Source organism: Choloepus didactylus, chromosome 13, assembly GCF_015220235.1.
Source record: "Choloepus didactylus isolate mChoDid1 chromosome 13, mChoDid1.pri, whole genome shotgun sequence".
Taxonomy (NCBI): domain Eukaryota; kingdom Metazoa; phylum Chordata; class Mammalia; order Pilosa; family Megalonychidae; genus Choloepus; species Choloepus didactylus.
This window is the reverse complement of record NC_051319.1, coordinates 16341588-16368716: the sequence shown is the minus strand read 5'-3', so window position 1 is coordinate 16368716 and position 27129 is coordinate 16341588. Positions and strand designations below refer to the sequence as shown.

Below are 27129 nucleotides of genomic sequence, written 5' to 3'. Positions count from 1 at the left end.
AAATCTCTCAAGAATAGGGTGCAAGTCCTCGGGTAACATTCACTCTTAAACTTGACATCCTATAACTTAAACACTATGAAATGAACAATACAACTTATGCCATAAGATAAGGGGATACGATAGAGAAGAAAACAAAGATATTTGCTTGATGTACAAATACAAACATACTCATAATAAAACAAGGAGGAAGTATTTATGCCATCATAATCCTCATTTCTATAACTGGTTACGTGGTTGTAGTCCATATTTATCACTACCTTCTTCCACTACCCTCAGCAAGGACTTCAGCTGGCCATTGTTCTTTGCCTGGTGGGGTACCCAAACCTTCATTCCTGAAGTTTCTGGGCCACTGGTAGTTCTGCCTGGATTGGGCTGTTGCAGTTTTCCATTGACTTTAATCACTGGGCATAGTAGTACTAAGAGATGCCCTAGGGGATCTCCTATATTCCAGGAAAACTCTTCTTTACCTCCATTGTGTCATTGCAGTCCTATATCCCCTTGATAGTCAGGATCAATCTCCCCAGCAATACAGTAATCCCCTTTCTGTTGATTCAGAGGCATAAGAAGCTCAAAGTAGCCAGGTAGCAGTATTAACTTCCAGATCAATTTAATCATTGTTGTGTCTCCTGATGGGTACACTCCTCCTTTTGGAACTAAGACCTGTAGACCAGCAGAGCTTAAGGTTGCAGGGACAGGAAACAAAAATTTTTCTAGTGAATCTACTGAATAGATCCATAATAGTTCTAGTGAATCTATTATGTACCCTAGAAAAGCCATATTCTATTAATTCAATCTTGTGGGTGCAGACTTATTGTGGGTGGGATCTTTGGATTAGGTTGTTTCCATGGAGATGTGACCCAGCCAATTGTGGGTGGGACCTTTTGATTAGTTTATTTCCATGGAGATGTGACCCTGCCCATTCAAGGTGGGTCTTAATCAGTTTACTGGATCCTTAAGAGATTTCAGGGAGAGAGAGAGCTCAGAGTTGACACAGAACCAGGCGCTTGGAGATGCAGACAGAAAGACGTTTGGAGATGCTAAGCTAAGAGATGAAGCCCAGAGCTTGCCCCAGAGAAGCCCACAGATGCTTAAAGAGAAGGCCACTGGAATCAGAATGTGAAAGCAATGCAGACACCAGCCACATACCTTCCCAGCTGACAGAGGTGTTCCAGACGCCATCAGCCTTTCTTCAATGAAGGTATACTCTTATTGATGCCTTAGTTTGGACATTTAATGGCCTTAGAACTGTAAATTTGTGAACTAATAAACCCCCACTGTAAACGCCAATTCATTTCTGGTATTTTGCATTCTGGCAGCCTTAGCAAACCAGAAGTCTCCCTCATAAGCACAAAGACATGTGCATCTTTAGTTGCACAAGCTTCCAGAACTCCAGAACTTTGCTGGTTGACATGGATGCTAATAAGCAATTAGACTCGTTTTAAAGGTGCATACCCATGGTCAGTGATAAATAATACTACATCCACTACAAAAATGTCCACGAGCTGGAAAGAAAAAGGGTTGACAATTTGAATCGGATTATGCAAAAAAAACAGTATTCTTGAAAGAAATGTCTCATGTTACTTTAGCCCAGGGCCATGCTAGCTCTACAGCTGTCTCTGCCGCCATCCATGAACAGGAGTAAGGAAACCTGTATTCTAATGTGGGCTTTGACACCCACCAGGTGTTTGGTTTGACATAACAGTAAAAACTTATACTTGCATATCAAAAAATGACTTTCAAAGGCTTTTGCATACATTATTTCCTTTTAGACTTAAATTCATAAGTTGATTTTTTCAACAAATACTTAACACCTAGTACATGCCAAACACTGTTCTAGACAATGAAGATACAGCAGTGAACAAAACAAAGTCTCAAAAAAAAAGAGAGAGAAAAAAAAGTTCCTGCTCTCACATTGTTGATATGGTAGTAGAGGGGAAGATAGGGAAATAAGGCAAAGCAAGTGAACAAACAAATGTTGGGTGCTATGAAGTACTATGAAGGAAAATAAAACAGGGTAAGAGGATAAGGATGATGACTATGAGCTGGGTGATCAAGGAAGGCATTTCAATTAAGAAGACATTTGGACAGATACTTCTGGAAGGTAGGGAGGGAGCAAGCAAATATTAGGAGAAAGATTAAAGGAAACAAGAGGCACTGAGATGAGACCGTGTTTGGCGTGTCTAAAAAACAGCAAAGAATAAGGGAGGAAGAGAGAGAGTAGTAGGAGATACAGTCAGAGGGTAGCTGGGTTCAGTTTACCTGGGCTTGTAGACTTTAGGAAAGGTTTGGATTTTACTCTGAATGGGATGGTAAGCCATTGACCTGTCATCCCTGCCAACTTCTAGGAGCTAAGAAATGAACAGCAACCAGTCAGGCTAAGCTGGTTGGGATCCCTCGACTCCCCCTGCCCTACCCCAGTGAGGAATTTGAATCTTAAGTAGAACCATTCGAGGTTTGAAAATCCATGGCACCCAGACAAGATGATCAGACTTTCTTGCTCACTAGACCCAACCTTGCACTTCCGTGGCTCTCCAGTCCCCCATTCATTCTGTGAGCTTCTTGAAATCCCACTAATAGTTCCATTTTCCATTTTGTATACAAGCAGAGATGGCTAGTTTATTACCAAACCCATTTCACTTCTTTCTGGGCTTACAGATAGTCCACATTTCCCAGTCTCCCTTGAATTGATGTTCTAGCCAAAGGAGAGTGAGCACTAGTAATGTACACCACATCTAAGCCTGGATCATAGAAACCCCACACACATGAACCACAGCTTGAAGCACAGCAACCTTAAATGTCACATGCTGTGGATGGTAGGGTCTCTAGAGGAAAAGTGCCTGGGTCCCTAAAGCACTGCAGTGAGAGCTGCCCAACCAGGAATATCTGCATTGTGTTTTTAAGTGACTAGAGAAAAACTTTTATTATATGCGAAGTTTCTGAGAGTTGGAGATTGTTGCAGCAGTTACCATTACCTTGTCTAATACAAATCCTAGCTAATGTAATTTTCAGTCATTGTTAAGTGTCTGTACTCCTTGGCATAGAAATCACCTTTCTTTTTGTTTCACACCCACACATACACATGTATCTATATATAATTTTGCTTTCACAAATAAATGAAAATGAATTTCTTGTTTTAAAATATTCATCTAACTTGAATAAAGTCTCCTTTGACTACCACCACTATCCTATCTCAGTTTCCTTACCAGGGGTAACCCAGTTAATCAATAACATTTTGCAATTAAAAAAAAAAAAAAGTGAGCCTGGCTGAAATAAATAATAGAAATTCTGTTTTTAAAAATCCATTAAGTACCCAAAAAGTAATGGGTTACAAAGAGTGCCTGCCTTCTAGGAACTTACAGTCTAGTAAGGGAGATAAACCTGCAAACAAATAATTACAATACCTGTGACACACCCAATAACAGAAGACTACGCAAAAGTCATTGGATGTAGTACAGAGAAAAAATTTTAACTTTGGGGTGGAGTGGGGCAGGCTATGTGAGTACATGTTTGAGAAGAGGGGTCTGGAAAGTAATCACAATGTATAAAAAGCTGATGTAAGAGAAATATTATATGCTACCACTAATGTGAACATTGCTGGTAGAGAATGCAGGGGTGTTGGGCTTCCCCACCTCGATGGTTGCTGATGCGCTCACAGACATAGGGGGCTGGTGGTTTGATGGGCTGAGCCCTCTACCATGGGACTTGCCCTTGGCAAGACTGTTGCTGCAAAGGAGAGACTAGGCCTCCCTATAATTGTGCCTAAGTATTTCCTCCCAAATGCCTCTTTGTTGCTCAGATGCGGCCCTCTCTCTCTAGCTAAGCCAACATGGCAGGTGAAATCACTGCCCTCCCCACTACGTGGGATCTGACACTCAGGGGTTTAAATACCCCTGGCAATGTGGAATATGACTCCCGGGGAGGAATCTGGACCTGGCATTGTGGGATGGAGAACATCTTCTTGACCAAAAGGGGGATGTGAAATGAAATGAAGTAAGTTTCAGTGGCTTAGAGATTCCAAAAGGAGCCAAGAGGTCACTCTGGTGGGCACTCTTATGCATAATATAGGTAACCCTTTTTAGGTTCTAATGAATTGGAATAGCTAGCAGTAAATACCTGAAACTATCAAACTACAACCCAGAACCCTCGAATCTTGAAGACAGGTGTATAAAAATGTAGCTTATGAGGGGTGACAATGTGATTGGGAAAGCCATATGGACCACACTCCCCTTTGTCTAGTTTATGGATGGATGAGTAGAAAAACGGGGACAAAAAAAAAAAAAAAAAGCACCCAGTGATCTTTTTTACTTTGTTCTTTTTCACTTCAATTTTATTCTTATTACTTTTGTGTGTGTGGTAATGAAAATGTTCAAAAATTAATTTTGGTGATGGACGCACAACTATATGGTGGTACTGTGAACAATTGATTGCATGCTTTGTATGACTGTAGGGTATGTGAATATATCTCAATAAAACTGAATTATTAAAAAAAAAAGAAAAAAAAGCTGATGTAAGATTTTGAAAGATGAAAATGCATTTTTCAGGACTGGGTTGGGATGGCTGGAGGCAATTCAGGTAAAGGAACCACATGTGCAAATGAAGGGCAATTGAACCAGTGGTGTGTTTGGATGTGCCTTAGGGTTTTCACCAAGTCTGTGATCATCTTGAAAACTATATAACCCAGCAGCATGTTGGTGTCTTCATTTCCTAGGGTGGCCATTACAACGTACCACAAATTGGATGGCTTGAAACAACAGAAATTTATTCTCTCATAATTCTAGAGGCTAGACATCTGAAATCAAGATGTTGGCGGGGCCATGCTCTCTGAAGGCTCTCGGGAAGGGTCCTTCCTCCCCTCTTCCTAGCTTCTGGTGTCTGCTGGCAATCCTGGGCATTCTACGGCTGTGGTTGCGTAACCCATCTCTGCCTCTGTCTTCATATTGCCTTCTCCCTGAGTGTATCTGCGTCTATTCTCTTCTTACAAGGACACCAGTCACATTGGATTAAGGGCCCACCCTACGCCAGTATGACCCCATCTTAACTAATCACATCTGCAACAACCCTATCTCCAAATAAGGTTGCATTCTGAGGTACTGAATGTTAGGACTTCAACATATCTTTTTGGGGGACACAATTCAATCCGTAATAGTTAGTATTATGCAGATGCTTCCAAATGCTACTCCAACCTTCCAAGCATGTTGGAAAATACCTATCACTATGTCTTTCCTAGAGCTTTAGACAGTTTTTGTAATTAGTTAATGATACATACTTGCTATTAACAGCTTATAAGGTAACATAAGACATGCAGTGCCTAAGACATGCACTTGACTTTACAGCCAGGACCAGATGAAGAAATGATCCATTTGGAAGTACAGGGTTTCGAAAGAGTGACTATCTTCCTTCTTCCTACCCCACCTCACCAAACAAAATATTACACATGGTCCACATGCATAAACTTTTCCATTTATTTTAAGTAGAAAATGTCCACGTAGTATTCGGTAAAGGTGTTACATGACCCATCCAGAACTTTGGAATTGTAGAAACCATTTATCTGTCCAGAGTTAAAACAAGTAATTTGGTTTTAGAATAAGCAATCAATTTATAAATACTTGGAGAGTATCTACCCATTCAGGGCCAGGCCATGGACTGGGGCTGCGACTCATTTAAATGAACTTCAGGCACACATCTGAATCCACTAGAGAAAAGTATAAGAACTCATCCATTAAAGTCTCCACTATAATAGAAAACTAAGAACAAAAAGATGCTGGGTCCAGAAAACCAAAATAAAGGAACCATTATATAACAAGCATGGTTTTCAGTGGTCTTAGACCAAAATGTAGGCAAGCAGATTATCTGTGGTCTTGGGGGGAGAGTGGGATTCCTCAGTGTTGGCACTGTAGACATTTTGGGCTGTATAAATTTTTGTGGTGGGAGCTGTCCTGTGCACTGAGGGTGTTTAGTGGTATTCCTGACCCCCATCCAAAAGATGAAGTAGCACCACCACCATCACCCCCTGCCAGTTGTGACAATCAAATTGTCTTCAGATATATATACCAGTTGAGAACCACCAGTTAAAATGCAGGCGTGAGGAAAAAAACAATGTACCACGGACAACCTTGGCTGAGAATATAAATGGAAAACCATCAAGGATAAGAATATTCAACTTCTGGGAGTCCCAGCTGAGGAGTTAAACACAAGCTTAACTGTTTAGCACTGGAATTCTTCAATAGCTGCTGAGCATTAGCACAGAGCAGAAACTGTATCCCATCAGCCACTGCTGTCAAACTCCTGTGAATGTTGAGTGGTGGTTACTAAGAGACAGAGCGCTTCATCCGAATAGAATGTCAGGGTTGGGATCTTTTTAAACTAAATCGGTGAGTCAGGATAGACTTCTCCAATCCTCCAGTTCCACTGACTTTTTTTTTTTTTTTTTTTAACAATTATAATTCCATAAGAGCACTGAGGATGATGGCTAACTGGTCCAAAAAAGCAGAACTCTGATTGGATTTCCTCATTTCCTTGGTGGCCCTCCCACCACCTTTCTTAAGTTTCCAACAGAGAAAGAACCTTTAAATTGTGGCCTTGAAAAATATTAATAATAAATTAAAAAATAAAACCCACGCATCTGGGAACCAAGGTTGCCCAAATACCTGGTATGGAATAGGGCAACATTTTTCTTTTCTCTGTCATTTTTAAAGGAAAAATAATGATAAAATGACCAAGGTCTAATACCAGAAGATGCTGCTGAGATGAGCAGGGGTGAATGAAATACAAGCCAGCCCTAGAGCTTCAGGAGGGTGGACCCTGCTGCCTGGTGCTAGAGAGACTCGGGTGGCAGTGGGTTGCCTCTCTGAGGCCTGTCCGGACAGACTTCAGGAGATCCCCCTGGAGGCCCAGTGAAGGCACCCCCAGATATGGAGTGAGGCATCCTTGAGGACCTTCTGTGCCATATGCAGAGAAGGAGTGCAATATGGAACAGAGCAGAAAGACTGAAAAATTCTGACTGAGCAACAACCATAAACCTTCTCTTTCATTTCCAAGTGTCCCTCCATTGAATTTTAATCTAGTCTCAAAATGTACTCTGCCATTAATCATGATGTTGTAGTTACCAACAAATCCTCAGAAATTCTCTGCTAACTCAACCCTGGAGGATAATTCATTAACACCAGTAATTTTGTGGTTTCTGCAAGGGCAATATTAGAAAGTATGTCCTTTTATGCATGTGTAAAATATTTTTTTTTAATTTCCCAAACCCTATTTTTTCCTTTATTCTCAAATCAATGATCTATAAAGGCAGTGTGGGAAACTTTATCTTTTCCTGAAACCAATTAAATTCCCTCACCGATGTGACCTTAAAACTGGAGAAATGCAACCTGAAAGAATTCACCTCTCAAGGACACATTTTACAAAGCCTGGTAATAAAATAAATTGACAACTAAACTTTACATCTCCTAAAGCTTCCAAGTAATTGTCTAGGTATTTTACATTCTTATTTCCTTTCTACCACCTTTAGTGATTGATATGCATTAATCAAATTCTGTCATGTTATTTGTGGGTATAGATTCCTGGTTTCTATTAAGTTGAAAGTGAATCAGCAACAGCCTACCTACAGCCAGAGTTAACAGGTAAGAAACATACAGAAGACCTAATTGATTGTCCCATCATCACACACCACTGCTAGGAAAGAAAGAAGAAAAGAAATCTCTTGTCTACCACATAATGCAAATAATAAAAACAAAGTCATGAAATAGCTCTAAAATTCCGGAGGAAAAAGAAACAGAGATTAAATAAAATTCCTGTTGATACAGAGATTAAATAAAATTCCTGTTGATACACTAAGCAAATAACTTGAAAGTAGCCTGGCTTTAGCCTTTTTGTTGGACAGTAAAATCTTGAAATTGGAAGTCAACAAAACAGATTCAATGGTTGGACTGTGTTGGAATAAAATATTAAAAATATTGTATCCCCCAAATCATTTTTATAAGAAGTTAAAGCACTTGGATTTCTTTAGTAGTCCTAAAAATTAAGACATTTCCCAGAATATTCTCTTATTCATCACCATCAAAAGGGAAAGACAGAAAAATCCAGTAAAAGATGATATGCATGTGATCTAGTAAAATGTTTTAAAAAGCACAATATAGACAACCCTTGTTCATATTTTCTCCTTATTTCTCAGTTGAACTCTGACGAATTACCCAAAATTTTTAGGTACTGTATTTAAAACCTTTATTTTGGTAAAAATTACCAAAAAACAAATTTCAATGTAGAATATGTAGGAAAACACAAAAGAGAAAGTAATCTCACCACTCAAAGATGACTACTTTTAATATATTTTGTATTTCCTTCAGTCTTTCAATCTTTTTGTCCCAAAATATACATTTTAAAAAAATTTACACAAATCAGATTATACTGTTTTGTAACATGCTTTTTTTTTATTTAAATATAATGCGTAATACTTTCTCATGCTATTAAATATTCTTTTCCCACAGTAGTTCTCAAGCTTTGGCATGTAAGAATCCCTTTACACTCTTAAAAATTATTAAGGACCCCAAAGAGCTTTTGTTTTTGTGAGCTATAGCTATCAATATTTACAGTATTAGCAATTAAACCATAAATTAAAAATTTTTTTAATTCACTTAAAAGTATTAATAAAAACTCATTACACATCAACATCAATAACATATTTTAACAAAAAAAAAACCTGTTTTCCAAAACAAACAAAAAAAATATTTAGTGAGAAGAGTGGTATTATTTTACAGTTCTACAGATCTTTTAAATGTTTGGCTTAATAGAGACCAGTGAATTCTCAAATCTGTTTCTGCATTCAATATGCAGATATACTGTATTGGTTGAAGAAAATCTAGCCTCACACAGATAGGCAGCTGGAATAGGGAGGAGTACTTTAATAAACTTTTCAAATAATTGGATATCTTGCTTTGATAACACACCAAAACTTGACAAGTAGTAGTTTTATAAAGTTTAGTTGCAATGTGGAATTTGAAAAACAAAAATAATCAAATGAATTTTTCATATAGTCATGAAAGAATGAAAATGCAAATAATGTCTTAATGTTATTATGAAACTAGTTTTGACTTTGCAGATGCCCTAAGAGGAAAACACACTTTAAGAACGACTATTCTACAATATATTATTTAATGGCTAGCATAACATTCTATCATATGGATATAACATAATTTATTTACCTAATACCCTGTTATTGAAAATTTAGATTGTTTCCAAGTTTTTCTACAATAAAAATGCTATGACAAACATCCTACAAATACGTTTTCCTGTGCATCTTGTTTTCTTAGAGTAACACCTTAGAAAGTAGAATTTGAGAGTCAAAATCAAAGTTTTTTTTTTAAGGCTTTTTGTACACACTGCCAATTTACCCTCCAGAAAGGCTTATTAATTTATATTCCTATCAAGAGTGTGTCCAAGAGCCTCACATTTTTACCCAACCCCTTCTCAACACTGTTTATCATGTGAGCTGTGTCTTGATAACCATTTTTAGAAAATTGGATTGTGACTGAGCTGGCTGTTAGCAAGCTGACTTCCTTATATGAAACACAATATTTGAGATTTCCTGGAATTTTCTGCTCACAGAGTATTTTTCTGATAATTCTACCACGGTGTTTATTTAATACCATTTGGTATTATTAGAATTAGTATTTACCATGTGTCTTCTACTTGACAAGTTTCTTGAGACATAAACTATGTCTTATTATCATAGTGTATGTCACAGTGCTGAGCCCAGAGGATAGAGGTGGCATGGGCAGTAGGGAAAAGAACATTTTCTGCATAAGAGAGATGGGTTCAAATCTTGGCTTCACTATTACTACCTGTGTCAGTTTGGATGTATTATGTCTCCCAAAAAGCCATTATCTTTGATGCAGACTTGTGTAGGCAGGAAACACATTGGTGTTGATTGGGTGTTTCCGTGGAGATGTGATCACTCAACTGTGGGCAAGATCTTTCATTGGATAATTTCCATGGAGGTGTGGCCCCGCCCATTCACCGTGGGCCTTGATTTGTTTACTGGAGCACTATATAAGCTCAGACAGAAGAAGCGAGCTTGCTACAGCCAAGAGGGACACTTTGAAGAAAGCACAGGAGCTGCAGATGAGAGACAGTTTGAAGACAGCTGTTGAAAGCAGATTTTTGCTCTGGAGAAGCTAAGAGAGGACAAACACCCCAAAAGCAACTGAGAGTGACATTTCTGAGGAACTGCAGCCTAGAGAGGAACGTCCTGGGAGAAAGTCATTTTGAAATCAGAACTTTGGAGCATACGCCAGCCACGTGCCTTCCCAGCTAACAGAGGTTTTCCAGATGCCATTGGCCATCCTCCAGTGAAGGTACCTGATTGTTCATAACTTACCTTGGACACTTTATGGCCTTAAGACTATAACTTTGTAACCAAATAAACCCCCTTTATAAAAGCCAAGCCAATTTGCATTCCGTCAGCATTAGCAAACTAGAACACTACCTATGCAAGTTTAGACAAGTTACCTCCCCTTCCTTTCCTGAGCTTGAAGGTCATCATCAGTTAAACAAGGAAAATAATATCTAGTTCATAAGGCAACTGTGATGAAATAATGTATATAAAATACTTCCTATTATTTTTGGCAAATAATAGATGCTCCATATGTTTATTCTCTTCCTTTTCCTTTCCAATGTTGAACTGACAGTGTGAAATCGAAACTTTGACAAGTAACAAACCTCCTTTAATTTACTAATAAAGCTATAATTAAGGCAGAAAGCATCTCTTTAAAAATGACTACCTCTGGAAAGTGTAACTCAAACATTTATGCATTTTTAAGTTATGCTTCCCTCTATCACTCATTCATTATTCATCCACACATTCAATGTCTATGAGTGTGTAATATGTGCTCCAAAGACAAATTACACACAGTCCCTAAACAAAATGGAAATATAAAATGAAATCCTTTTTAGTGCCAGAATGTCATTTCTCTGATTATGCTGAAACCTGATTAAGAGAAAAATCGTTCATGAAGTTATGCTCAGAGCGCTGTTCTAATTGTACATCTCAGTGGCTGCAGATTCACCATCCCTAGCCCTACTTTGGTTCAAAGCCAACAATTATTGCAGTAGGGCTTTAGGACTGGTACATTTTAATGTGACCCTGAAGTATATTCAAACACTAATAGAATAGCTTTCCCATTTTCTAACAACCTGAACCAAGGAAATTAGAGAAAAAGACACTTGAGATAGATCCAGTCCAAGCTGAAGTTCACTCTTGATTTTAAATAAAAACTAAAACAAAGCAGAAATCAAGGAGAGTTATGCGTGCATATGGGAGTGCACCCCAACTAAGGGTACAGAGTTAGGAGTGGTAGCTTGCAAAAAGCATTGCTAGAGATGAAGTATAGACCCAAGAAACTGCTGAAGTCAGGAAATGACAGATTAAATTCAAGGGGAGAGGAAATTGACACTCATTTATGCTTTACTCCGTACCAGGAACATGTGATATCCTTGTATATTCACATTCTTATTTACCCTCACATGCACCTGTGAAGCAGGTAGCAACATCGACATCTTTCATGAGTCTGAGACTCAAAGAGGTCAGGCAGTTCTCATCAGTATATCCTGGAGAAGTGCTAGTGCACAGCCTGTGACAGCTCCAGGAGAGATTCAAAAAGTCTGGGGCTCTGATCTTGGAGGTCAAACTTTTGGCTAATAGCACTTGGATGGTATATGCTACAATTAGTGTTAAGATGTTAAAGACCTCTCTTCAGGTCTGTAACTCTATGTTCAGAAGAGTGTAAAATATTTGCAATGGGAAGGTATGTGGGTGGGAAAAGTTCCTTTGGATCTGAAATGGGTTTATAAAAATTTACAGGTAGTCCGTTGTGATTGAGGACTAATGTCCCAATATTGGGGCTACTGATATCCCAAAGACTCCTGATTGTGTGTGGGGTGGGGGGTGGAGGGGTGGAGACAACAGCAATTTCCAATTTCTGGAAATGTGGGACATGACTCCACTTTTGGGTTTTGTTTTGTTTGTTTTTTTTTGCCTAGCCCTGAGAAATGGCACATGTGTAGCCAAGGTCTGTAGGAGGAAAAGAAAAAAAAAAAAAAAAAGTTGTTGGAAATGTTAAGAAGGGATTAAGGCACTTTTGTTTCTAAGGAAAAAAAAAATGAAAACCTCCCTCAAGGAATGAGGAGGGGCTCATGGATTAAGGCACCTGTGCTTGTAGGGAGCAGGAACCAGATTGGGGCAACACAAAACAAACACAAATCCTAAATTTTCTGATCTAGAAATGGGAAACAATACTATCTCTCTGGGTTGTTTAAATGAAAGAGCAAACCTAAGACCAAAGCAATATTTATGTTTTGTTTTTGCATTATGGAGAGAGTTAGATTTGCTCATGTGTTTAATGCAGAGAGCCTGGCACTTTCCTATAAATCAGTCAGAGGAGGATATCATATTTATTATCACGGATGAAAACATGCGCCCTTCTTTTCAGTTGTTTATAAAAACTTTCAGAACACAGACTGTTCCTTGGCTTGGCTTTTTACCAAAGCTGGCCAAGTCTCCTTCACTTGGTATGGACAGGAAAGGTCAAGTCCAAGCTAGTGAAATAACACACAGAGTTCTTGTTAAAACCAATAAATTCTATCCTCCTATCACATAGCTTCAGTTTGGGGAACAAAAGTGTTGCCAGGCAAGGGTTTGACCTGGGCCTTTAAAAAAATAAATGCCTTGTGGAGGGTACATGGGAACTATATTTTTTGCATGATTTTTTTGTAAACATACAACTGCTCTAATTTAAAAAAAAAAAAATTTTTTTTAATGAAAAAATAAATTAAACTAGAATAAAAAAAATAATCTCAAACTAGCTTAAATAGAGGGAATTTACCTTAAGGAAATAGAGATTTCTCATGGAGTCCAAGGCCAAGTTTATCCAAGACTCACGAGGAACAGGGAAAAGAAATCAAACAGAAGTCAAGGGGAGGAACATGCACTATCTCTCTCTGATCTGTTAACATGGCTCTGGTTCCTGCTTCTCTTTGCATGAAGCCTTGTGTCTGTCTATCTTTCTCTCTCTGCAGGGACAGCTTCCTAGTTTGCTTGCACAGGGCTCAGCATAGCTATCCCCCCAAATGGCAACCCTCAGTCCCAGACTCCCCGGAATTGTCTTGGATTTCCTAATTTTTCTTTGCAACAGTCACCTGTTTCCCAAGAAGATTAAGAGGTAAACCAAGAAAAGCTTTTGGGGTTCAAAAAGGTATTTTATTGCTTCCCCTCTTCCAAGCTCTATATCCCAGAGAACAAAAAGAAAGAGGAAGGAAGAACATATATCCTCTGGCTGTTTGATTTGCTTTGATAAAGGATGGAGCCCCTCCACTTGAAGGGATAGATTCAAACAGCCTTCAGACTCTCAGACCATGGTTAGGCTATGGGTGTGCATCACAGAATTATGAGTGGGGGGTATTGCTTGTGGGGTGCTCCATTTTTGGGTGGCATGTTATAAGATTTTAGAAACTCATTTGTTGCGTGGTCTTGTATTCAGACTCGTGGTGGGGGGGTCCTACCCTGCCCCTATTGTATGAGGCTCCCTCCCCAGCCATCTTCTGAACTCTGGGCTCTATGCCTGGACAAATTGCTTTTATTTACTATTACATACCATTTTTTTTCGGGGGGGATACCGTCTCAGGGGCCAAATTCTGCTCCGTATTTTTAGCTAATGCTCTTCTTTACTACATCTTGGACCATTTACAGGTGTAGATTTAGCATCTCTTTTGGTCAGAAAAAAAACTTACTACTTTATAATTCTCAAACATAAAAGTCCATACTTGACCACAAAGTATTACAGATATTAAAAATTGGTAAGCTATCCAAAGAGTGGGACCTGTTCCTCCAACCTCTCTCTTCTAAAACTAATTAGAATGCATGCCTCCATTCCCAAGTTACTGGGGTAGAGAATCTGATACTACTTGAGTCTCATTTCTCCCCTTAGCCAGGGTCATATATAGATCTACCCACTCTGTGGGTTGGAACACAATTCTCCCAAGGAAGATTAACCTGGGCATTTAGCTAACAGGACTGGAAGGCAATTAGCTTTCTGAAATAGCAAGCAGATAGTTAAGGGATTTTAATAGAGCTTTGAGACCCCAAAGCAGGGGTACCAGGGTGCATAAGACAGGTCATGGTCATGTCTTATGACATGGTCAAGGTCTAAATTAAAGACTTGGTTATTTCTACTGTAAAATGGAAAGTCTATCCTAGTATAAACAGTGATACTCAGATTCAGCTGATATTTAATGAAAAAAAGTACTTTGGCCTCATATGGCTGTATTTGTTTATATATTCATTGTTCTACATTGTATTTTCAATTAATTTTCCTTAGGGAAATGTTAACTAGTTGATTTGTTCCTTTGTTTAAATAAGGTGTGGTGTAGAGAAGAAGAGCATAACCTAGTATAGCATGTGTCAGATGTTCATGAGGAAAGTCTAGTCCACTGCCACACACCACTCTAGTAGACAATTCACAACCTTTTTGCCAATCCAGCATCTGATTTCACTTTCCCTTTGGTGAATTCCCCACCTTGTGGGTCCTGGTGGGAGGCAGAGCTCACAATGACAGATACTATCCCATTCATTCACACCTATTCCAGAAGCCCCTGAAACTAGTGAAGACAGAAAAGATGGTGGAGCTGCTTGCTCTCTCTCTGGTGACAGTGGAGGCTGCAGATGCTGCAATACTTAGTTGCTGGTATAGCAATGGCAACAGTGTAAATTGGGACATCTAGTACCCCCTAGTAATGGCAATAGTTTCTTCACCAGACCACTTTAAAAAGTTTAGCTTTTATTGAGATTTAATTCACATACCATAAAATTCACCCATTTAAGGTATAAAATTCAATGACTTAGTATATTCACAGAGTTGTACAACCTTTGCCACACTTTTAGAACATTTCCGTCACTGCAAAAAGAAATCCCATACTCTGTCACCCCTCAGTCCACCTCCTGCCCCACTCCACCCTGCAGCCTAGCAACCATTACTCTACTTTCTGTCTCTATGAATTTGCCTATTCTGGATATTTCACATAAACGGAATCATACAATACATGGTCCTTTGTATCTGACTGCTTTCATTTAGCATAATGTCTTCAAGATTTATCCATGTTGGTGCAAGTATCAGTACTTCATTCCTTTTTTATGGCTGAATAATTTTCCATTGTATGGAAATACCACATTTTATTCAACCATTTGTAGCTGATGGGCATTTGGGTTGTTTCAGCTTTTTGATTACTATGAATAAGGTTGCTATGAACATAAATGTACAAGTTTTGAGGGCAAATATATTTTGTTTTTTTTGTTTTTGTTTTTTTGTTTGTGTGTGTGTGTGTGTGTGTGTGTGTGTGTGTGTATATATATATATATATATATATATATATTATTGAGATTGTTCACATACCATACAACTATCCAAAGATCCAAAGTGTACAATCAATTGCCCATGGTACCATCATACAGCTGTGCATCCATCAAGATTAATTTTGTTTTCAATTTTTAGAACATTTTCAATACTCCAGAAAAGAGATAAAGACAAAAAAAAAAGGAAACTCAGATCCTCCAATACCCCTAACCACGCCCCCCCCTCCATTATTGATTCATAGTTTGGTATAGACATTGTTTATCTGTTGATGAAAGAATGTTAAAATACTACCAACAAATGTGTATAGTTTGCAATAGGTATATATTTTTTCCCTATATACTTCTCTATTATTATCTTCTAGTTATAGTGTCATATATTTGTTCTAGTTCATGAGAGAGATTTCTAACATATGTATAGTTAATCACAGACATTGTCCACCACAAGATTCACTGTTTTATACATTCCCATCTTTTAACCTCCAACTTTCCTTCTGGTGACATGCGTGACTCTGAGCTTACCCTTTCCACCACCTTCACACACCTTTCAGCACTGTTAGTTATTCTCACAACATGCTACCATCATCCCTGCCCATTTCCAAACATTTAAGTTCACCCTAGTTGAACATTCTGCTCATAATAAGCAAACACTCCCCATTCTTTAGCCTCATTCTATATCCTGGTAACTTATATTTTGTGTCTATGAGTTTACATATTATAATTAGTTCATATCAGTGAGACCCTGCAACATTTGCCTTTATGTGTCTGTCTTATTTCACTCAATATAGTGCCCTCAAGGTTTCTTCATCAACCCATTTCTTTTACAATGGTTTTGTTCACACACCATACATTCCATCCTAAGTAAACAGTCGTTGGTTCCCTGTATAGTCACGTATTTATGTATTCAGCACTATCACCACTATCTATGTAAGGACATCTCCATTTCCTCCACAAAGACAGAGGAAGAGTCAAAGAAAGCAGAGAGGCAAGAGAAAGAGAAAGAGAAAAACAAACAAACAAACAAACAAACAAAAAACAAAACTTGATAGCTAGAAAGCGACAAAAGGAAAGAGAGCATTAACCTAAAGTAGAATAGAGTCAGGCAACATCACCAATACCAGGAGTCCCATACCCTTCCCCTATCCCCCTCCCCTCCATATGCATTTAGATTTGGTATATTACCTTTGTTATATTAAAGGAAGCATAATACAATGTTTCTGTTAATTACAGTCTCTAGTTTGCATTGATTGTATTTTCCTCCCAATCCCATCTTATTTTTAATACCTTTCAATGTTGACATTCATTTGTTCTTCCTCATGTAAAAACAGATTTGTACCTTTTATTACAACTGTTGAGCACCCTAGGTTTCCCTGAGTTACAAAGTCCCAGTCTTTATCCTTCATCTTTTGTTCTGGTGTCCCACATGGTCCCAGCCTTCCTTTTTCAACCATATTCACAGTCATCCTTGTTCAGTGTACTTTCATTGCTGTGCTACTATCTCTCTAAACTGTTTTCCAAACCTCTCACTCCTGTCTTTTCCTTTCTGTCTTCAGTGCTTCCTTTAGTGTTTCCTGTAGAGCAGGTTTCTTGTTCACAAACTCGGTCATTGTCTGTTTGTCAGAGAATATTTTAAGCTCTCCCTCATATTTGAAGGACAGTTTTGCCAGATATAGGACTCTTGGTTGGTGGTTTTTCTCTTTCAGTATCTTAAATATATCACCCCACTTCCTTCCTGCCTCCATGGTTTCTATTGAGAAATCCGCACATAGTCTTCTCACGTTTCCTTTGTATGTGATGGATCGCTTTTCTCTTGCTGCTTTCAGGATTCTCTCTCTATCTTTGATGTTTGATAATCTGATTATTAAGTATCTTGGCATAGGCCTATTCAGATCTGTTCTGTTTGGGGTATGCTGTGCATCTTGGATCTGTAATTTTATGTCTTTCATAAGAGATGGGAAATTTTCATTGATTATTTCCTCTATTATTGCTTCTGCCTCTTTTCCCTTCTTTTCTCCTTCTGGGACATCAATGACACGTACATTCTTGCTTTTCATTTTGTCCTTAAGTTTCCTGGAGACATTGCTCATATTTTTCCATTCTTTTCCCTACCTGTTCTTTTGTGTGTAGGCTTTCAGGTGCCTTGTTCTCCAGTTTCTGAGTGTTTGCTTCTGCCTCTTGAGATCTGCTGTTGTATGTTTCCATTGTGTCTTTCATCTCTTGTGTTGTGCCTTTCATTTCCATAGATTCTGCCAGTTGGTTTTTCGAACTTTCAATTTCTACCTTATGTATGCCCAGTGTTTTCATTATACAGTTCAGCTCTTTTGCCATATCTTCCATCAACTTTTTGAATTGACTTATTATTAGTTGTTTAAATTCCTGTATCTCAGTTGAAGTGTGTTTGTTCCTTTGACTGGGCAATAAATTCATTTTTCTTAGTGTAGGTTGTAGTTTTCTGTTGTCTAGGCATCTGATTTCCTTGATCACCCCAAACAGGTTTTCCCAGACCAGAAGGGGCTCAGGTCCCAGAAGGAAGAAATATTCAGTATCCAGTTTCCCTGAGGGTGTGTCTTAGAAAATTGGTATAACCTGTGATACTTCAGGTCACTGTGCTTTTCACCCAGCAGGTGGCGTCTGTCAGCCTATAATTCCAGACTGGTGTAAGGAGATGTGGCCATGGCTGTTTTCCCCCAGGCTCTGGGGACTGGTTCTGAATGGAAGGCAGGTAGTAGAGCTGGGCCCCACCCCTTTGTTCTTAGAGAAGATAGATCCCCTAGGGAGAGGTCATTAGCATTTCAATGGTCTCTCTGCCTGTGCTGTCTCCACCCTTGTCTGGGTCACAGCACTGGGAACTGAAAATGGCTGAGGCTTTCTCCACTGAGCCAAAACAGGGACAGAAAGGCCCCTTCAGGGCTAGTCTGTGGCCACCCTCCAGCTCTCCAAGATCAGTCATCACCCAAAGCCTCTGTGTGCTTGCTGGGAATTCGTAGCTTGTAGTGAGCAGTTCACACTGGCTAATTAAAACCCCAGGTGCAGCTCAGCTCAGTTATATTCACTTGCTGGGAGAGAGCTTCTCTCTAGCACCACGAGGCTTTGCAGCTTGGGCTGTGTGGGGGGGGGGGGTCTCCCAGCTTGGATCCACAGTTTTTTTTTGTTTGTTTATTCATTTTATTGAGATATATTCACATACCATGCAGTCAAACAAAACAAAGCATACATTCAATTGTTCACAGTACCACCACATAGTTGTGCATTCATCACCAGAATCAATCCCTGACACCTTCATTACCACACACACAAAAATAAGAATAAAAATTAAAGTGAAAAAGAGCAATTAAAGTAAAAAAGAACACTGCTGACTTTTTTTTGTTGTTTTGTTTCTTTGTTTGTTTGTTTGTTTCCTTCCCCATTTTTCTACTCATTCATCCATAAACTAGACAAAGGGGAGTGTGGTCCTTATGGCTTTCCCAATCACATTGTCACCCCTCATAAGCTACATTTTTATACATTCGTCTTCGAGATTCATGGGTTCTGGGTTGTAGTTTGATAGTTTCAGGTATTTACTGCTAGCTACTCCAATTCACTAGAACGTAAAAAGGGTTGTCTATATTGTGCGTAAGAGAGCCCACCAGAGTGACCTCTCAGATCCTTTTGGAATCTCTCTGCCACTGAAGCTTATTTCCTTTCACATCCCCCTTTTGGTCAAGAAGATGTTCTCCATCCCATGATGCAGGGTCTAGATTCCTCCCCAGGAGTCATATTCCATGTTGCCAGGGAGATTCACTCTCCTGGGTGCCTGATCCCATGCAGGGGGGCAGGGCAGTGATTTCAACTGCCAAGTTGGCTTAGCTAGAGAGAGAGAGCCACATCTGAGCAACAAAGAGGCATTCAGGAGGAGGCTCTTAGGCACAATTATAGGGAGGCCTAGCCTCTCCTTTGCAGCAACAGTCTTTCCAAGGGCAAGTCCTGTGGTAGAGGGCTCAGCCCATCAAACCACCGGCCTCTATGTCTGTGAACACATCAACAACCATCGAGGTGGAGAAGTCCAATACTCCTGCATTCACCACCAGTTCCTCAAGGGGGCTCTGCATATCTTTTTCATTGTTTTTTTTTTTAATTAACTCTTTTTTTTTAAATCAACTCTATCAAAAAAAAATTTTTTTAAACACACCATAAAAAAACATTTCAAACAAACCAGAACAAGGGAGTAAGAAAAAGACAACTAACCTAAAATAACTACTTTACTTCCAAAATGTTCCTACTCTACCCCAAGAAAATAAGCCAATATAGCAACATTCCTGTGAACTTGTTCCTACCATATCCATCAGAAATTAAAAGACCATAGTCATTCCTGAGCATTCCCAGAATGTTAAGTTTACCCACGATAGCTTATCTGTTCTTACTGGGTTATCATTCCCCCTACATTCTACATTATAAACCATTTGTTTATACATTTTTCAATGTTCACATTAGTGGTAGCATATAATATTTCTCTTTTTGTGCCTGGCTTATTTCGCTCAGCATTATGTCTTCAAGGTTCATCCATGTTCTCACATGTTTCACGACATCGTTCCTTCTTACAGCCACATTGTATTCCATCGTGTATATATACCACATTTTATTTATCCACTCATCTGTTGAAGGACACTTGGGTTGTTTCCATCTCTTCGCAATTGTGAATAATGCTGCTATGAACACTGGCATGCAGATATCTGTTCATGTCACTGCTTTCAGATCTTCCAGGTATATACCAAGAAGTGCAATTGCTGGATGGAAGGGTAATTCTATATCTAGTTTTCTAAGGAACTGCCAGACTGACTTCCAGAGTGGCTGAACCATTATAAAGTCCCACCAACAATGAATAAGTGTTCCAATTTCTCCACATCCTCTCCAGGATTTGTATTTTCCTGTTTGTTTAATGGCAGTCATTCTAATCAGTGTGAGATGGTATCTCATTGTGGTCTTAATTTGCATCTCTCTAATAGCTAGTGAAGCTGAACATTTTTTCATGTGTTTCTTGGCCATTTGTATTTCCTCTTCAGAGAACTGTCTTTTCATATCTTTTGCCCATTTTATAATTGGGCTGTCTGTACTATTGTTATTGACTTGTAGGATTTCTTTATATATGCAAGATATCAGTCTTTTGTAAGATACATGGTTTCCAAAAATTTCTTCCCAGAGTTGGCTGCCTCTTCACCTTTTTGACAAATTCCTTTGAGGTACAGAAATGTCTAAGTTTGAAGAGTTCCCACGTATCTATTTTCTCTTTTGTTGCTTGTGCTTTGGGTGTCAAGTCTAGGAATTGGCCACCTAATACAAGGTCTTGAAGATGTTTCCCTACATTATCTTCTAGGAGTTTTATGGTACTGTCTTTTACATTGAGATCTTTGATCCACTTTGAGTTAATCTTTGTGTAGGGTGTGAGGTAGGGGTCCTCTTTCATTATTTTGGATATGGATATCCAACTCTCCCAGCCCCATTTTTTGAAAAGACTGTTATGTCCCAGTTCAGTGGCTTTGGGGGTCTTATCAAAGATCAGTCGGCTGTAGATCTGGGGGTCTATCTCTGAATTCTCAATTCGATTCCATTGATCTATATGTCTATCTCTGTGCCAGTACCATGCTGTTTTGACAACTGTGGCTTTATAATAAGCTTCAAAGTCGGGGAGTGTAAGTCCTCCCACTTCGTTTTTCTTTTTTAGAGTGTATTTAGCAATTTGAGGCATCTTCCCTTTCAAATAAATTTGAGTACTAGCTTTTCCAAGTCTGCAAAGTAGGTTGTTGGAATTTTGATTGGGATTGCGTTGAATCTATAGATGAGTATGGGTAGAATTGACATCTTAATGACATTCAGCCTTCCTATCCATGAACATGGAATATTTTTTCATCTTTTAAGGTCCCCTTCTATTTCTTTTAGTAGAGTTATGTAGTTTTCTTTGTATAGGTCTTTTACATCTTTGGTTAAGTTTATTCCTAGGTACTTGATTTTTTTAGTTGCTATTGAAAATGGTATCTTTTTCTTGAGTGTCTCTTCAATCTGTTCACTTCTAGCACATAGAAATATTACCAACTTATGTGCGTTAATCTTGTATTCTGCTACTTTGCTAAATTTGTTTATTAGCTCTAGTAGCTGGATCATCAATTTCTCAGGGTTTTCCAGATATAAGATCATATCGTCTGCAAACAATGACAGTTTTACTTCTTCCTTTCCAATTTGGATGCCTTTTATTTCTTTGTCTTGCCAGATTGCCCTGCAATAGCACTTCCAGCACAATATTGAATAACAGTGGTGACAGTGGGCATCCTTGTCTTCTTCCTGATCATAGAGAGAAGGCTTTCAGTCTCCCACCATTGAGTACTATGCTGGCTGTGGGTTTTTCATATATGCTCTTTATCATATTGAGGAAGTTTCCTTCAATTCCTACCTTTTGAAGTGTTTTTATCAAAAAGGGATGTTGGATTTTGTTGAATGCTTTTTCAACATCTATTGAGATGATCATTTGATTTTTTTCTTTTGATTTGTTAATGTGTTGTAATACATTGATTTTCTTATGTTGAACCATCCTTGCATGCCTGGAATCAACCCCACTTGGTCATGGTGTATGATTTTTGTAATGTGTCTTTGGATTCGATTTGCAAGTATTTTTGCCTCTATATTCATTAGGGAGATAGGCCTGTAGTTTTCCTTTTTTGTAGCATCTTTGCCTGGTTTTGTTATTAGATGTTAGCTTCACAAAATGAGTTAGGTAGTGTTCCATTTTCTTCAATGTTTTGAAAGAGTTTAAGTAAGATTGGTGTCAGTTCTTTTTGGAAAGTTTGATAGAATTCCCCTGTGAAGCCATCTGGCCCTGGAAATTTATTTTTGGGAAGCATTTTGATGACTGATTGGATCTCTTTGCTTGTGATTGGTTGTTTGAGGTCTTCTGTTTCTTCTCTGGTCAGTCTAGGTTGTTCATATGTTTCCAGGAAATTGTCCATTGCCTCTACATTATCCAGTTTGTTGGCATATAGTCGTTCATAGTATCCTCTTATAATTTTTTAAATTTCTTCAGGATCTACAGTAATGTCAGTTTTCTCATTCATTATTTTGTTTATATGGGTCTTCTCTCTTTTTGATTTTGTCAGTCTAGCTAGGGGCTTGTCAATCTTATTGATCTTCTCAAAGAACCAACTTTTGGTGTTATTTATCCTCTCCATTGTTTTTTTTTTGTTCTCTATGTCATTTATTTCTGCCTTAATCCTTGTTATTTCTTTTTTTCTACTTGGTTTAGGATTGGTTTGCTGTTCATTCTCTAGCTTCTTCAGTTGATCCATTAGTTCTTTGATTTTGGCCCCTTCTTCCTTTTTAATATATGTTTAGTGCTATAAATTTCCCCTCAGTACCTCTTTTGCTGCATCCCATAGGTTTTGGTATGTTGTGTTTTCATTTTCATTTGTCTCTATGTATTTAGCAATTTCTCTTGCTATTTCTTCTTTAACCCATTGATTGTTTAGGAGCATGTTGTTTAACCTCCAGGTATTTGTGAATTTTGTAAGTCTCTGATGGTTATTGACTTCTAATTGTATTCCATTGTAGTCAGAGAATGTGCTTTGAATAATTTCAATTTTTTTTAAATTTATTGAGGCTTGTTTTATGTCCCAGCCTATGATCTATTCTGGAGAAAGTTCCGTGAGCACTAGAAAAGTATGTGTATCCTGGTGATTTGGGATGTAATGTTCTATATATGTCTGTTAAATCCAATTCATTTATCAGATTGTTTAAGTTTTCAGTTTCCTTATTGGTCTTCTGTCTGGTTGATCTATCTATAGGAGAGAGTGATGTGTTGAAGTCTCCCACAATTATTGTGGAAACATCCATTGCTTCCTTTAGTTTTGCCAGTGTTTCTCTCATGTATTTTGTGGCACCTTGATTGGGTGCATAAACATTTATGATTGTTATTTCCTCTTGCTGAATTGCCCCTTTTATTAGTATGTAGTGGCCTTCTTTGTCTCTCATAACATCCTTGCATTTAAAGTCTATTTTATCTGAGATTAATATTGCTACTTCTGCTTTCTTTTGGCTGTAGCTTGCATGAAATATTTTTTTCCATCCTTTCACTTTAAATTTCTTTGTGTCCCTGTGTCTAAGATGAGTGTTCTAGTTTACTAATGCTGCCAGAATGCAAAACACAGAGATGGACTGGCTTTTATAAAAGGGGGTTTACTTGATTACACAGTTACAGTCTTAAGGCCATAAAGCGTCCAAGGTAACACATCAGTAATCAGGTACCTTCACTGGAGGATGGCAAATGGCATCTGGAAAACCTCTGTTAGCTGGGAAGGCACGTGGCTGGCGTCTGCTCCAAAGTTCTGGTTTCAAAATGGCTTTCTCCCAGGACATTCCTCTCTAGCAAGTTTGCTCTTCTTCAAAACGTCACTCACAGCTGCACTCCATTCAGTCTCTTTGAGTCAGCATGTTTTATATGGCTCCACTGATCAAGGCCCACCCTGAATGGGTGGGGTCAAGCCTCCATGGGAGTATCCCACCAAAGTCACCACCCACAGCTGGGTGGGGCACATTCCAAGCAAATCTAACGAGCACCAAAATGTCTGTCCCACAAGACCACAAAGATAATGGCATTTGGGGGACATAATACATTCAAACCTGCACAATGAGTATCTTTTTTTTTATCTTCATTTTATTGAGATATATTCACATACCACACAGTCATACAAAACAAATCGTACTTTCGATTGTTTACAGTACCATTACATAGTTGTACATTCATCACCTAAATCAATCCCTGACACCTTCATTAGCACACACACAAAAATAACAAGAATAATAATTAGAGTGAAAAAGAGCAATTGAAGTAAAAAAGAACACTGGGTACCTTTGTCTGTTTGTTTCCTTCCCCTATTTTTCTACTCATCCATCCATAAACTAGACAAAGTGGAGTGTGGTCCTTATGGCTTTCCCAATCCCATTGTCACCCCTCATAAGCTACATTTTTATACAACTGTAAGATGAGTATTTTGTATGCAACATATTGATGGTTCATTTTTTTGTATCCATTCTGCCAATCTATATCTTTTAATTGGGGAGTTTAATCCATTTACATTCAACATTATTACTGTGAAGGCATTTCTTGAATCAGCCATCTTATCCTTTGGTTTATGTTTGTCAGATATATTTTACCCCTCTCTCTCTTAATGTCATTTAATGTACCCATACTGAATCTCTTTAGTACTGAAACTTTCTCCATGTCTCTCTCTCCTTTCTTTGTTTCTCCCTTGGTAGGGCTCCCTTTAGTATCTCAAGTAGGGTAGATCTCTTGTTAGCAAATTCTCTCAGCATTTGTTTGTGAAAAATTTAAGCTCTCCCTCAAATTTGAAGGAGAGTTTTGCTGGATAAAGAATTCTTGGCTGCCAATTTTTCTCTCTCAGAATTTCAAATATGTCATACCACTGCCTTCTCGCCTTCACAGTGGCTGCTGAGTAGTCACTACTTAGTCTTATGCTGTTTCCTTTGTATGTGGTGAATTGCTTTTCTCTTGCAGCTTTCAGAACTTGCTCCTTCTCTTCTGTATTTGACAGTGTGATCGGAATATGTCTCAGAGTGGGTTTATTTGTATTTATTCTATTTGGAGTTCGCTGGGCATTTATGATTTGTGTACTTATGTTGTTTAGAAGATTTGGGAAGTTTTCCCCAACAATTTCTTTGAATACTCTTTCTAGACCTTTACCCTTCTCTTCCTCTTCTGGAACACCACTGAGTCTTATATTTGGATGTTTTATTTTATCTATCATATCCCTGAGGTCCATTTTGATTTTTTTGATTTTTTTCCCCATTCTTTCTTTTGTTCTTTCATTTTCTGTGCTGTCATCCTCCAGGTCACTGATTCACTGTTCAGCTTCCTCTAGTCTTGTAAATATGAGTATCCAGAATCTTTTTAATTTGGTCAACAGTTTCTTTTATTTCCATAAGATCGTCTATTTTTTTTATTTACTCCTGCAATTTCTTCTTTACGCTCTTCTAGGGTCTTCTTCATGTCCTTTATATCTGGTGCCGTGGTCTTCTTCATGTCCTTTATATCCTGTGCCATGGTCTCATTATTCATCTTTAGTTCTTTGATTAATTGCTCCAAGTACTGTGTCTCCTCTGATCTTTTGAGTTGGGTGCTTGGGCTTGGGTTATCCATATTTTCTGTTTTTTTCATATGCTTTGAAATTTTCTGTTTTTGGCCTCTTGGCATTTGCTTAACTTCATTGGGTGCTTTTAGGATTTGTAAACCAATTAAAAGCCTTATCTCTAATTTGTCAGATCTACAGCTTCATGGAGTACACTTTTTCCAACTAACCAGCAGGTGGTGTCCGCGAGCCACCTATTCCCCTCAGTCAGTTCTCCCCAACTTTGTCTTTGTGGTGAGTGGGGGTGTGAGTCTTGTGGGGTCAAACTGGTGCACCAAACTTGCATGTGTAGTTGGTGTTGCCCGCCCTGTATATGGGGCATGTGTCTGAGCAGTTAGGGAGGGGGGGCGGCTTTAATAATCAAATCTCCCTGGTGTTCCTGGAGATTTAAAGCTGTTGCAATAGTCTAATCCTTCAGTTCAGTCTTGCCACAGTTTTTCTCTGCTGCTGACCCACAAGTCCTTGGTATTGGCGTATGGTCCCTGGGACTTGCGAGTGGGTCCTTTTTTCAAGCTGTGCACTCCTAGGTCCTCTGCTGAGGGAGACTGTGCTATGTCAGAGGTGAGCGCCATCCCCCCAGGGCAGTTCTGGGCTGCAGGGCTGTGTAGGGGCATTCCCAGTCTGCTGAAAGGATGGCTGAATGGGGTGTGTTAATTTCCCCCTTTCAACACAGCTTCGCCTTCCCAACTCTGGGACAATTAACTGAGAGTGCGGGAAAGGCTAATGTCCACACCCAATTTTGTGGTGTGTACGTGTGTTGTTGGAAACACTTCCTGTCACACTGGGTTGTTTGGGGCAGCTCTGGGCTGTGGAGCTGGCACCGGGCAGGAGTGTTCCCTGCCCACCAGGAAGATGGCTGTAAGGGGATGCCCCCCTTTTCTTGGGAAGTTGTGTCTAGCGAAGATTCTCAGCCACTGGACTTATTGCTTTGTGTCTCAGAGCTCTCTTAGCTCTGCTCTTGTCTGGGCCCAAATTGCAAGTCTTTGAGGCTTTCTGTAATGGGCTTCTTAGAGTAATTGTTTTAGAAAAAGAGAAAAAGATTTTAAAAAAACAAAAAAAAAGGAAGGGCCCTCCTTGCAGATCTAATGGGCTATTGAAATGCTAAGAGACAAGGAGATTAGGGCCATTAAGGAATGATCAAGGGAGCAGAGAAACCAGCTCTCCAAAGAAACTCGCCTTCTGGATTTGCATACGAGCCTGACTCTGCCTGAGCCCTGCCCTTTTCCATTCTATGTCCACCAGAACTCCAACATGTCTCCACTTTTATTTTTGGGTTTTTCTTGCTGTTTCTGCTATCCCTACTTCCTCTCCGCTGGGCTGACTGCCACTGGATTTTCTGGTGTCTGGTCTCAGTCTATCTATGGTTGGAGTTTTGATCAGTAGAATGAGTTTCCAATAAGAGCAGCAACTGCAGTTCTCCCTCCTCGTTCCCAGCACTGACGGCCCCTCCTCCCACGGGACTGAGCCTGGTAGGGAGGGGCGCGGGTCCCCTGGCCATGAAAACTTACAGATTTCACTGATCTCAGCTGTTCCACGCGTTCATGCGTGTTGTATGAAGTATGCCCA

At 39.1% G+C, this 27129-nt stretch overlaps 1 protein-coding gene across 3 annotated transcripts in view; it reads right to left on the bottom strand.

Annotated features, from left to right (window-relative positions):
• The window catches only part of CMYA5 (cardiomyopathy associated 5), a 117379-nt gene that overhangs the window by 78997 nt on the left and 11253 nt on the right, over positions 1–27129 (bottom strand). The gene's annotated exons all lie outside the window — the stretch shown is intronic.